Below are 13,591 nucleotides of genomic sequence, written 5' to 3'. Positions count from 1 at the left end.
GTAAACACGCAGAGAAGCAGATACGTGAGGAAAGAGTGAAGGCTTGATTAGACATGGCAGAGACCCCAGGAAGAGACAAGCTGTTCACCCAGTAGTCTACAGCTGGCCTATGGAGCGAAAAGAGCAGCTGAGCATGAAGAGAAATGAGTCCCAGGAAGAGAGGAACCCAGAAAGCCTGAAACCTGACAGAGATTGGCAGTCATCTTGCTCTTACACATAGTAGCAGACTTTGGTGAAGGAAGTAACTTTATGGCCTGGTAACTGTAAACTTCTACCTCAAATAGATACTCTTTATAAAAACCAACCAATTTCTGGTATTTTGCATCAGCACCACTTTGGCTGATTAACACACTGAATTTAAAGATGGAGGGGCCCACATGACAAGAAACACAGGAGACGTCAACGACCTGAGAGTGGTCCCTGGCTACCAACCCACTAGAAGATGGGGATCTCAGTCCTACACCTACAAAGAACTGAATGTTGCCAACACGTGATGTGCTTTAAAGCAGTTTTTTGCCTGAAGTGTCCAGGTAAGAATTAAGTTCAGTCAAAACCTTGATTTCAGCCTAGATATCCTGAGCAGAGAACCCATTCATGCCAGGCTTCGATTTCTTACCTACAAAATTGTTAGCTAATAAATGAGTGTTATTTTAAGCCACTAAGTTTGTGGGAATTTGTTTACAGCAATGGAAAATTGATATACCTTCTTAACAGCAGCAAAGGAAGCTGGACAACAATGGAGACATCCTTGAAATTCTGAAGAAAAGTTATTTCTTATGTAAGATTCTATACCTAAACAAGCTGCCAATTAACTGGGAACATAGAATAAGAATATTTTCAGACACACAAGTTCTCAAAAAACTTACCTCTTACATACTCCTTCTTAGGAAGCAAATGGTATGTGCTTCACCAAAACCAGGGGTGAAAAATAAAACAAGAATGAGGAATATGTGGGCTATGGAAAAAGGTGATCCAACATTGGAGAGACATGAAAAGAATCTCATGTTGTGAAGAAGTTGGTGAAGGAAGATCCAGAATGGCAGTCACACCAGATACCTCGTCCACATTGGAGCAGGTAAAATGCTCTGGAGAAATTTCTTCATGAGGATTAAATTCATAGAATCCCTAAAATATCTGAAGAAATGGAAAGGATACTTAGATATTTGGAAAATTTAGATATTAAAATATTGATAAGTATATAAAAAACTAACCATGCAACAACAGTAACAAAAAGACAGTTATGAACCCTAAGGGAAACAAAAAGTTGTGAAAGAAAAAATATCATAGTTGATCATTTGGTTTGACTGCTAATAGTTCTACATAGTCATAATAAAATGCTACATATTAATTCTTTCAAAATCATTATATACCTATAGTCAGAAGGTAAGGGAATATGAAGGCTACAGACATGGGGATGAAAGACAGATAAATTCTCACCTTACCACACTTTACCACAGTTTACCACAGTGGAAGAGCAGTTAAGACCTAAAACTCAAAAATTGAGAAGTAGAAAGTGTTTTGGGTTGAATTATGTCCCCTACAAAGACATGTTCAAGTCCTAACCCCTGGTCCTGTGAGTGTGAACTCATTTGTAAATAGAATCTTCTAAGATCCTATTATGAAGTCAAATGAAATCAAAGGGGGCCTCGATCCAATATGATAGGAGTGCTTATAAGCAGAGGTGGAGTGAGTCGAGACAGAAGGAGACAGGTTGCCAGGTGACAGAGGCAGAGATTGATTGCCACAGAACTCTACAGACTTCAGAGAAAGCATGGCCTTCCCATCCCTTGATTTTGAACTTTTAGCCTCCAAAACTGTGAGACAGTGAATTTCTGTTGCTTATGCCAATTAGTTTGTGATATTTGTTACAGCAGCCCTTGCAAACTGAGATAGGTAGCCTATTATACATATATCTAGAATACCAAATTAGTTACTAAATGTATTGAAAGGTGTTGCCTCTGAGGAGGAAGAAATGGAAGAGAAGGAGTGAGAATGGCTATTTTTGGCTTCAAACCTTATAGAACTATTTGTCCCTTAAGATGCATGTATAAACACTAAAAAAAAAGGTGGGGGTACAAAAGGGATCTGAACAATTCAATCAGATATAAACTGGTTTCTTGAAAGAAAATATCCTGATAACCCCCTGATTATAGTAAAGTATTTCCATGCTAGTATTTTTTAAAAAACAAAGAGATTTTTATTTTCTTGGTCAAATAGCATCATTGTAAATTTTGAACAGAAGAGAACCACGCATTATGTTAAGTGGGGATGGAGAGACGTAGATTGAAAATGTCTTTAGGAAACAGATGTGACAAACTTGGTAATTGATTAATACACAAATGGGGGCAATTATAACAGAAGGGTGAGGAAGCAAGGAAGAGTCAAGGATGGTTCCCAGGTTTCTGCCCTGGGGTACCTGCGTGGATAGTGGTGCCCTTTTATGAAATAGGAGACTTAAGAGGAGGAATAGAATTGGAAAGAGGAAAGAATGCAAATTTGGTTTGAGACATACTCAAATAAGAGTACCTAAAGAGCATCCAGGTGGAGAAGATAGGTGGCCACCAGATATAGAGATGAGGGTTCGTAAGAGAGATTTGGCCTGAAAAAAAAGAAAATTGGGGATGTAACAATATGGATAAGATGATGGGGGGAGACGGGTCAGGAGAATTCTTCCATAGGGAAAGACCTACTTTGACAAACCCATTTAGAGAGGGGTTTTGAGCAAGTTGCCATTATAATTATAATGCTGAAAAAGGACCAAACTATCCTGTATATTGGGGAATGTATTTAAAAACTACATATGAAGAGTTTGGAGCGAATGAAAGACCCTGTGACTGGCAGCATTCAGGGGAGGGGACAAAAATGTTTAACTGGGGTTATAAAGTTATTTATCATGTGGTAGGCCTTATAACCCTTTATCTTTTCCTTCCCACGAAACCTGTAGTAAAAACTGGTTTTCTGTCTTAGTATTTTGTCTCAGTATTCTGTCTTAGTATTTGTTCTCTGGGAATGTGACAAAAAGATGAAATGTATTTCAAGCTTTATACAGTGTGAAACCAGACACGGTCCATGGAAGGATACCTACATGACTTTTTTTTTTTTCCTCTTCCCTTCTCTTCTCCCCTTCCCCCCCATTGTCTGCTCTCTGTGTCCATTCACTGTGTGTTCTTCTGTGTCCCCTTGCATTCTCAGCGGCCCCGGGAATCTGTGTCTCTTTTTGTTACATCATCTTGCTGCATTAGCTCTCCATGTGAGGGGCACCACTCCTGGGCAGGCTGCCCTTTTTTCATGCAGGGCAGCTCGCCTTGCACGTGGGGCACCCCTACGCAGGGCAGGGGCACCTCTGCGTGGCATGGCACTCCTTGCACGCGGCAGTACTGCGTGTGGGCCAGCTCATGACATGGGTCAGGAGGCCTGAGGGATTGAACTCTCGACCCTCCATATGGTAGACAAATGCTCTAGCAGTTTGGCCACGTGTGCTTCCCAACTTCATGACTTTAGGTATCATCAGCAATGCGTTGGGGGAAGCATTTGCAAATGTCTCTGGTAAAGAGTAAAACAGGAGCAGTATCCAAAGAAGATCAGTGGTTACATAGGAAAGTCTCTAACAATCTCAAGTCTCAACAAAAAATACAAAAGATGGAAAGTAGAGCACATAGACAAGAGCAAATGTACAGCTGAAACCCAAATAAACTAAGCCATGTGAAAAATTGCTAAGGGGGCATAAAGGAAAAAAAGGATTAGCCTGCTTCTTGAAACCAATGGTAATGTTAGTAGATGGGAGATGCCATGACTACCCTCACCCCATCCCTAACCCCTTCAAAACCCAGACTTTTATTCAGTTTTACTTTTTCTCCTAGCACTTATCACATATTAATCTGTTTGCTCATTTATTGTTCGTCTTCCTCACTCCAAGTTAAGTACAAGGAGAAGAGAGTCTTGCTTCTGTCCCAAAAATAATCTTTGGGGCGGCGGACTTGGCCCAGTGGATACGGTGTCCACCTACCACATGGGAGGTCCACGGTTCAAACCCCAGGCTTCCTTGACCCGCGTGGAGCTGACTCATGCGCAGTGCTGATGAGCGCAAGGAATGCCCTGCCACTCAGGGGTGTCCCCCGCATAGGGGAGCCCCACATGCAAGGAGTGCGCCCCATAAGGAGAGCCACCCAGCACGAAAGAAAGTGCAGCCTGCCCAGGAATGGCGCCGCACACATGGAGAGCTGACACAACAAGATGCTGCAACAAAAGGAAACATAGATCCCAGTGCCGCTGACACCGACAGAAGCGGACAAAGAAGATGCAGCAAATAGACACAGAGAACAGACAACCGGGGTGGGGGGAGGGGAAGGGGAGAGAAATAAATAAATAAATAAATCTTAAAAAAAAAAAGACTAAGGGTATAGCTATTAATAGATTTAACACACATACCCCTCTTTTTCTGGTGGCATTTGTTATACAAAAGTACAAATGTTGCTTGTGGAAGCCTAGATATATCATTATTTGGATAGCTATTCTCTTACTGAAATAATTTGGATAGTTATTCTCTTACTGGTTTTAGTTAGATAAAAAAGGATGCTGCCTTTCCTGCCTTGAACTAGGTGACTATATCGTTTATAAATTACATTGTACCAAGCCTACTCTTCCCCACAAAGGCTGTGTTTTTCTGGCTTCAGTGATTCATCTACTATAAACACATAAAAATTATAGTTCACAAGGATGTTGTAAGAATTAATTAATGCTTGCTGTGTACTTTATGATCATCAGATGAAAGGTGCTAAAGGAAACGAATAACACCCATACACATTGTAAATATGTTGGGAACTTTCTGAATGAAAGGTAGAGCATTAACTTCAACTTATTTTTATCAATGCTTACAGAAGAGTTAAATAGTATTTGGGGGAATAAAATGCAACTCAACAGATTTCAGGTGAACATATAACTGACAAAAGAAAGTCATAGCCAATAATCGTGTTGTAGACTATGAAAATGAAGCTTTTTTTGCTTTTGGTTACCTAAATACATACCTACTCCACCCTCTTCCTCTACCGCCCAGAAAAAAGAAAAGAAAGAAAAGGTAAGAAAGAGGAAAAACACATGCTCAAAGAAGACAGCTTAAATCAAGAATGATGACCCTTGATTCTTGAGATTCTTTCCCCAATGAGAAAAACATTTATAAACCTTGCTAAAAAGAGTTTATCAGAAACATGTGATCTTCTGATTTTACTCATGAAAACTCTGAGGATAGGGAAAGGCATATCAAAGAGAAAGAAGGGAGGGAGGAAAAATTGGGTAAACATAAACATCAGTGGACACAGGAAAAACCCAAGAGTTATTTTGAAATCACCCTTCTATATCACTCCTTCTGCTAATGAACGCCTGATAATAATCCTTCCAAATATCAGTTCCTCCTGTCAATTCCCACTTCCTTCACCCCAGTCAGTTCCCTCAGCATCACAGATCTGAATCATCTCCCTAGCTGGCCTCCCTGAATGCACTCTCACCCCATGCACCACACTAGTCAGATCTGAATTCCCTTCCTGCCTTTCAAGGTCCATGACCGTCAGGCTCCCTCTACCTCTCCTACATTATTCTCTGAGGAGCTCATGCCCTCCTTTGTCATCTTCATGTCACCTGGGGTGTCCTATCCTTCTCTACTGCTTCCAATTTAACCCATTCTTAAGTTTCTGACTAGGCCAGCCCTAGTTAATTTTTCTCTTTTCTGATCTATTCTGCTTCTGGGCACCTATAGTAATTACTCTTACCTATGCAATGAGACTGTACCTGCTTGAGGGCAATACCTGTTTTTTTGTATTGTTTTGTTTTAGGATTGCTTGTTTTTAATGCACATTTTGCATCACAGAGCTCCACCTACAAGGATCACCATAAATGTTTGTCTGATTGATTGATCTTGACTGTGATCCCCCATTGTCTCTCTTTTAAGCCAGCAGGGTGGAATCCAGCAAAAAACACTGGCTTTGGAGTCACAGATGAGTATGGGTCCCACCTCTGCCACTTTAGAGAGCTGGGTGAATAAGGGTAAAACTCTTATTTTTAAGGACGTGGCTACTCTTACCTCTTCGCACTTAGGCATTGTAGTGAAGCATACCCCCAAGAAATGAAAAATACGTTGCTTCTAATCAAAATGGATTAGGCTATAGACAGCTCACCTTAAAGAAATAAAATGACTCCAAGACTTTATTACAATTAGGCTCAATGTAATCAAACAGCTACAAAAGTCAAAAGGGGTATTTTTCATTCATGGAAGTACAAATAAAGGAGAGTTCCAGAGACAAATACTGGACTTGTTCATTTGGTCCCTGACCCTTGGAGAAAGATGTCAGATCTGGGAATAAGGGTCATTAGGTTGTGTCTTCTGGTTAGGGGGAAGAACATATTAGCTATGCCCAGAGCTGAAGAAACTATTAATCCCCCAAGTTTTCTATTTCACTTGCTACAATTCTACTCCTACCAAGTATCCTGCCCAAGAGAGTCTGCCAAAGCAATACTTCCACTCAGTCTTGCTAACTATAACTAATAAACTTTGGTTAGTTTGTCAAATCATCTATCCCAATTTTGGTTAGACCTGAGAAATCATAAAGTCTAATGGTTAAGAGAGTGTAGACTTTAGAGGTAGGTAGCTTTGGTTTGAATTGACTATTACTTACTATGTGACCTTGGGCAAGTCGCCAACTCTTCTGTGCATGTTTCCTCATCTCTAATGGGATGCTAGCCATACCTACATCACAAAGATGTCATGAGGACTTTGTAGATGTAAAATGCTTCAAACAGTGCCCAGCATATAAGTGCTCAATAAATAATAATCATCTGAAAAAAGCAAGTTCCTGTGCGACTATGATAAAAACTAGTTTTGCCCAGTCCACTTCAGTAATATATGAGGAACATCTTAGAGAAATTCTTGAAATTTTTTATTTATTATTGCGATTTTTTTGGTCACTTCTTTTGAAATTTATTTCCCCAGAGCAATTAACAATAATTCCTCAAAAACCAAAAAGGGTCATCACCCTTGGTATCCCACACTCCTCTCTCGTTGCAGAATGTTGTGCATCACTGCACTTGCCAATGACTACCTTAGGCCCTGCCTGGGCCACTACTTTCTGTCTGTGCAACCCAGGCCATACTGGCCCCAACCAGTAGCCTAAGTTCTTCTACAACCAGATCTTCATAGGCAAGTAATGTAACAGTGTCATCACTGGTTTTTAGGTGCCTTCCAAAAAAAAAAAAAAAAGCAGATGAGCACATAATGAACAGATGAAAAGAACAGACAGCACGCACAAAAAACAAACTATATTCCATGCACTGGCGAGGTCATCTGTCCAGTTGGAGAGGACAGAGATAGTTGACAGAGGTAGTTGAAGGGGACATGGAAGCCATGGACAGGGCAGTGGTGGTTGCTCCAGTCATGTTCCAGCTAGGCTTGCCCTAGCACCAAATGGACATGTCCCAAAGGGATCAGCAGGTGAACTTCCTAGTTGATCTGATTGAGTAGGACTGTACCTTCCTGGCAGGCTTGGAGACCTTGGACAACAGTAAGTCTTACATTAACTTTTATGGCGAATTTGAACATAGCCCTGAAATGTCTCCTGTACTATACAGTCTGGGCTGATAAGTACCATGGGAAAACCATTCCCATTCAATGGGGACTTCTTCAGCCACATCTGCCATGAACCCACGGGGGTGTTCAGACAGATCTTTTCATGAAAATTCTTATTTCTGTACAAGCATGGAAACTGGACCCAGCCTAGGCAATCGGAAACGAGGTTGTGATGAAGGTGGCCAAGCGGACTCTACTCACTGCCGCCTATGTGGCCAGCTTGATTAATGAGGCCAGCTTTCTCCCTGGCATGGTCAGTACTGTTCCTGGATTTGGCCCAACAGCCAGTGCCACCATTGTTTCTCATAAAGATGTAAACAAAGCTGTGTTCACAGATTCCACTAAGCTTGACCACCTCATCTAGCTTACTGTGGGGAGCAGCAATCCCAAAAGAGTGACCCTGGAGCTGGGGGAAAAGAGCCCCAACATTATCATGTCAGATGCTGATGTGGACTGAGCCATGAAGCAGGTCCACTTTGCCCTGTCCCTCAATCAGGGCCAGTGCTGCTGTGTCAGCTCCTGGACCTTTGTGCAGGAGGACATCTATGCTGAATTCAAAGAGCTGAGTGTCACCCAGGCCAAATCTGGGAGTGTGGGAAACCCTTTTGTCAGCCAGATGAAGCAACAGTCACAGGTAGAGGAACTCAGTTTAACAAGATCCATGGCTATATCAAATCTGGGAAGCTGTGTGGTGGGGGTGATGTTGCTGACCATGGCTACTTCATCCAGTCCACCATGTTTGGAGACATGCAAGATGGCATGACCAGTGCAAAGGAGGAGATCTCTGGGCTAGTGATGTATGTTCTCAGGTTAGAGATCATAGAGGAAGTTATAGGGAGAGCCAACAATTCCAAGTGTAGGCTGGCTGCAATTGTCTTCCCAAAGGACTTGAACAAGGCCAGTTATCTGTCCTAGCCCCCCCAGACTGGCACCATGTGGGTCAACTGCTATGAAGTGTTTGGGGCCCAGTCACCATTCTGTGGCTACAAGATGCTGACAATGGCCAGGAGCTCAGCAAGTATGGTCTGCAAACATATAATGAAGTTAAAACATTCACAAAGTTCCTCAGAGAAATACATAAAGAACCATGCTGGCTTCCTGAGTGACCCAGTGATGGAAAGTCGAATAAAATCAGCAACAAAACCAAGAAAAATTACCTTTGTGCACTGAAAATCTCAAAAGAGAAAATCTTCCTACAAAATTTCTTGGTAATTTGATTTGATAAACAGGGTGGGTAGGTGGAGTAAAGAATATATGGGAATTCTTTCAAGTTACAACAATACCACTAGCTTTTAGGTTGATTTTTAAAGATAGATTCAAATGTCTCATCCTGTCCATCCAATACACTTCTGTAACTTGCTTTTATGGGGAAAAAAAGCCATATTTATAACTGTGTTAAAGGGAGTGGGTGTAGCTCAGTGGCTGAGTGCTCGCTTTGTGTGTGCAAGGTCTTGGGTTCAATCCCGGGTACCTCTTAAAACAATAAAATAACAAAGTTTAAAAAAATTTTTTTTAAAAGCAGTGATCAATGATCAAACCACATAACCCTGTATTTAAAAATAAATAAATAAATAAAGCTATGTTAGTATTCAAGGCAACAATTAATACCTTGCTTTGTATTCTGGACTAAAAATCATTAAAAAACAGGGAAGTGTAGGTGGTTGAGGCCATTGGGTGCCTGCCCCCCCCACACACATGGGAGGTCCTGGGTTCAGTTCCCAGTGCCTCCTGAAAAAAAAAAAGATGCTCACACAACGAACAGACAAAAAGAGCAGATAACAAGTGCGAAAAACAATGGGGGCGGGGAGAAATAAATAAAATAATAAATAAACCTTAAAGCAAAATGAAACAGTGCTGCTCTTTAAAAAAGTCAAGGGCAGGGACCCTTTGGAATTTTTTTCTAAGGCCATCAAGAATGATTAGAGAAAGCACAGGAGATAGTTTCTTAGACTGCCTTGTGAGGAGAAATATAGATGAGGTGGCTGCAACTATGAAGAATAAAGGAAAGCAGGAAAAATTCCCTAACCTTGAGGAAAGGAAGAGGTGTCCACAGGTGTGATTGGATTGCAAGTACTGCTCTGTGATCTCCTCATGAACAAGAGGTTCTGACTTAAAGAACAGCTTGATGCTTGCTCTCAGTTCTACCAAGAGATAGCCTCCAATCCCTTAGTATATTGTCATACAAGTAAACTCCTAGTTAATACTGAAGAATGTTTATATTAACATCATTATGTCATACTTTTTTTTTTTTAAAGATTTATTTATTTATTTTAATTTCCTCCCCTCCCCTGGTTGTCTGTTCTTGGTGTCTATTTGTTGCGTCTTGTTTCTTTGTCTGCTTTTGTTTCTTTGTCCGCTTCTGTTGTTGTCAGCGGCACAGGAAGTGTGGGCGGCGCCATTCCTGGGCAGGCTGCACTTTCTTTTCACGCTGGGCGGCTTTCCTCATGGGCGCACTCCTTGCGCGTGGGGGCTCCCCCACGCGGGGGACACCCTTGCGTGGCACGGCACTCCTTGCACGCATCAGCACTGCGCATGGCCAGCTCCACACGGGTCGAGGAGGCCCGGGGTTTGAACCGCGGACCTCCCATATGGTAGACGGACGCCCTAACCACTGGGCCAAAGTCCGTTTCCCCATTATGTCATACTTTGTGTGTAGTTTCTTTCACTTTTTTTTTTTTAAAGGAGGCACTGGTGACTGTACCCAGGACCTCATACGTAAGAAGCAGGCACTTAACCACTGAACTATACCTGCTCCCCTGAGACATGCTTTTTCATGGACAGTTTCTTAGGGGATTGAAATACATTGGATCTATGTATTCTTTAGGTAATTTAAGAACACTGACGGAATTTTTTTAAAAAATCATTCCTACTTTCAACAAACATTTCTGAGTCTTCAATATCTTAAGAATGTAGAAAACCAAATTGATCTTCTGGTTTGATTCCAAAATCTCCCCTAACGATACAGGAAAATATGTTTTCTCATATCCAGCTGTCTTGGATATTTTTTAACTCCAACTCTTTGACAGTGCAGCCTAAAAGTCCAGATTCTGGAACAGACTGCCAGGGATCAAATCCCAGCTCTACCAGTTTTTTGATGCGCAACCTCTGGGCAAGTAATTGAACTTTTCTCTTTCCTCCATTTCCTCATTTGTAAAATGGGGATATTAATGATACTATTCTATAAGGTAAAAATCGTGAGTCAGTACATCTAGAATGATATCTGACACACAGTAAGCACTCAGTTAAGATTAGTTGCTATTGTTACTTTTATTGTAGTTGTTATTGAATTGCCTAAGATGAGTTTTAATACATCTTACTTAAAAGACAAAGTGTGGTGAGCATATGATTTTTAAAAGGTACTCTCATATAATAATAGGCAGAGATTTTCTGCCCAGTTCCCTCATTCTGCTTCCATATGATCTTGGTGGAGTTATTAATCCAGGTCCCCATTTCCCCTACCACAAGGGTGGCCACATAACACATGCTAAGCCAATGCCTTCCTCCCTTGAACTGCCCACTGCTGGGCCTCGGGTGAGGGTGGGGAGCCTCCCTTGCTTTTGCATTGGGAACTGTAAGAATACAGATCTGGGACAATTAGTCATATATTTCTTCCCCTTTCTGCTGTCAAAAAAGAAAGATGCCAACAGACAAAGGGTGGCAGATAGTCTCAAGAGATACAGAGAGAACAAATATCTCTCTGCCTATATAATCTAAGCAAATTACACACTACATTCACCCTTTTACTAAAACTAGTTTGAGTTGGACCTCTATTATTCACAATTTTTTAAAAAAATGCTGGATTTCCCATCATAATTCTTTTTTTTTTTTAAAGATTTATATATTTATTTCTCCCCCTCTCTTGTTATTTATGCTGACTGTGTCTAGTCTTCTTTTTAGGAGGCACTGGAACCAAAACAGGGACCTCCCATGTAGGAGGAAGGTGCCTAATCACTTGAGCCACCTCCACTTCCTGCTTTTTTGTTGTGTTTCTCATTGTGTTTCCCTCCTTGTGTCTCTTTGTTGTATTATCTTGTTTTGTCAGCTTGCTGTGTCAGGTCATCATGTCAGCTCACTGTCTTGCTTGTCTTCTTTAGAATGCACCGGGAACTGAACTTAGGACCTCCCATGTGGTTGGCACGAGCCACATCTGCTTCCCCCATTATAATTCTAATTTTGAACATTCTATTTTGTTGTTCCCACATGTAATGCTACTACTAATATAAAACTACCACATATACCACTTTCTATGTGCCAGACACTGTTCTAAGCATTTTACATTTTGCAACTCATTTAACCTCCCAATTACCCTAGGAGTAGGTATTATCATTATCCTTGCTTTACATATGAGAATGGTGAGAAGCAAAGTGATTCAAAGTAACTTGCCCACATAGAGAGTGCGAGACAGGAAACAAACTAAGGCAGACTGAATCCCAGTCCATGCTTTTTATGCTTGTCAAATGATCGTTCATCACAGATGTGGTAGGAATTATACTCCCCTAGTGCACACTAGGGTGGGAAGAAGAAGTGGCTCATATAGTACTACTTTGAAGATAAGAAAGAAGGATATAGGACACATTGGCCAATTTTACTCTTACATCCATCTACTACACAGAGAGCATGCCAGAAAATTGCCGTCATCTAAGATTCTCCAATTTAGGTGAGTTTCTTAGATATCTACCTCCCAGCTTCCATTCATACCCCAGACCATTCTGTGTTCTCTGATCCTTTTCCAACTTTAGAGAAGTTTAGCACAATTTTCATTTATCTCTAGGATTCTTGAAACATAGTCCCCATTTGATATTTCTAATATATATTTTTTTCTTTTAATTTGGATCCAGTTGCATTGTGGCTTAATTGCCACCCTCTTTCTCTTCTGAAACTTCCCCAGGGAAAAGTTTGCACCAACTTCCTGCTTGCTAAGGCCCATAGGGCATTTTTAGTAGATACGTTACTTGGGAGATACTTCTGTTTTCCACATTGTTGGCCTTGCTTGAAACCCTCTCTCTTGGTGTTTGAGCCATCATCCCTCCTCATTCTCCCTTTCTGTTCTGACTATTCTTTTTTAATATCTTTGTAACATCCTTTTCCTTTTTACCATTTATATACTGATATACCATTAGATACTGATATACTAGATTCCTTTATAGGCAGTGGGAAAGTCAGACTGAGAGAGAAGCTAGGAGAGCCTGCCATGTGTATTGCCAAGTGTCAGAAAAGCCAAGAATCTACAATCCTCGGCAACCAGCCCCAGAACACCACCGGCTTCTGAGTGAAAGCATCACCTTGGTGACTCCTTCATTTTGGATTTCTCCTAGCATCAAAGCTGTGAGCCAATAAATTCTCATGTTTAAGCCAACCCAGCACTTGGGAAACTAAAACTATGTGGTATATTTGTTACAATTGATAAATCAGTATGGATATATTATTTGTAACCAAAGTCTATCATTTACATTAGGGTTCATATTTGTATTGTACAGTTCTGTGGGCTTTGACATGTGTGATGTCGTGTACCACCATTACAGTATCACAGACAATAGTTTCACTGCTCTAAAAATCCCTTGTGCTCCACCTATCCATCTCCACTCCTGCCTGAATTCCTGACAACCATTGATCTTTTTACTGTCTTTATGGTTTTGCCTTTTCCAGCATGCCATATAACTGGAATAATACAATACGTAGACTTTCAGACTGGCTTCTTTCACGTCACAATTTGCATTTAAAATTTCTTTATATCTTTTTGTGACATGGTAGCTCGTTTATTTTAATTGGGGAAGTACATTTGATTGTAATATGAATGTACTACAATTTGTTTATCCCTTGACCTATTAAAAGATGTCTTGGTTCATAACTATTACTGAAGCAGGCTAGTAAGACAGGGAATTAATAGATGCATCTGGAACCTGGCAAGAACTCCATGTGGACGTCAGCAACCCCAAGATGGCTGCTGGAAGACCCTCCCCAAGATTCTGCCACTTAGAA

General features: G+C 41.0%; 1 pseudogene; it reads left to right on the top strand.

Annotated features, from left to right (window-relative positions):
* The first annotated feature begins 377 nt into the window (after window positions 1–377).
* Window positions 378–8,718, top strand: LOC101437786 (aldehyde dehydrogenase, mitochondrial-like; annotated as a pseudogene).
* The last annotated feature ends 4,873 nt before the right edge of the window (window positions 8,719–13,591 follow it).

The sequence above is a fragment of the Dasypus novemcinctus genome, chromosome 13 (genome assembly GCF_030445035.2).
Source record: "Dasypus novemcinctus isolate mDasNov1 chromosome 13, mDasNov1.1.hap2, whole genome shotgun sequence".
NCBI lineage: Eukaryota > Metazoa > Chordata > Mammalia > Cingulata > Dasypodidae > Dasypus > Dasypus novemcinctus.
Note: the sequence above shows the minus strand (reverse complement) of the source record. Positions and strands in the feature narration are given on the sequence as shown.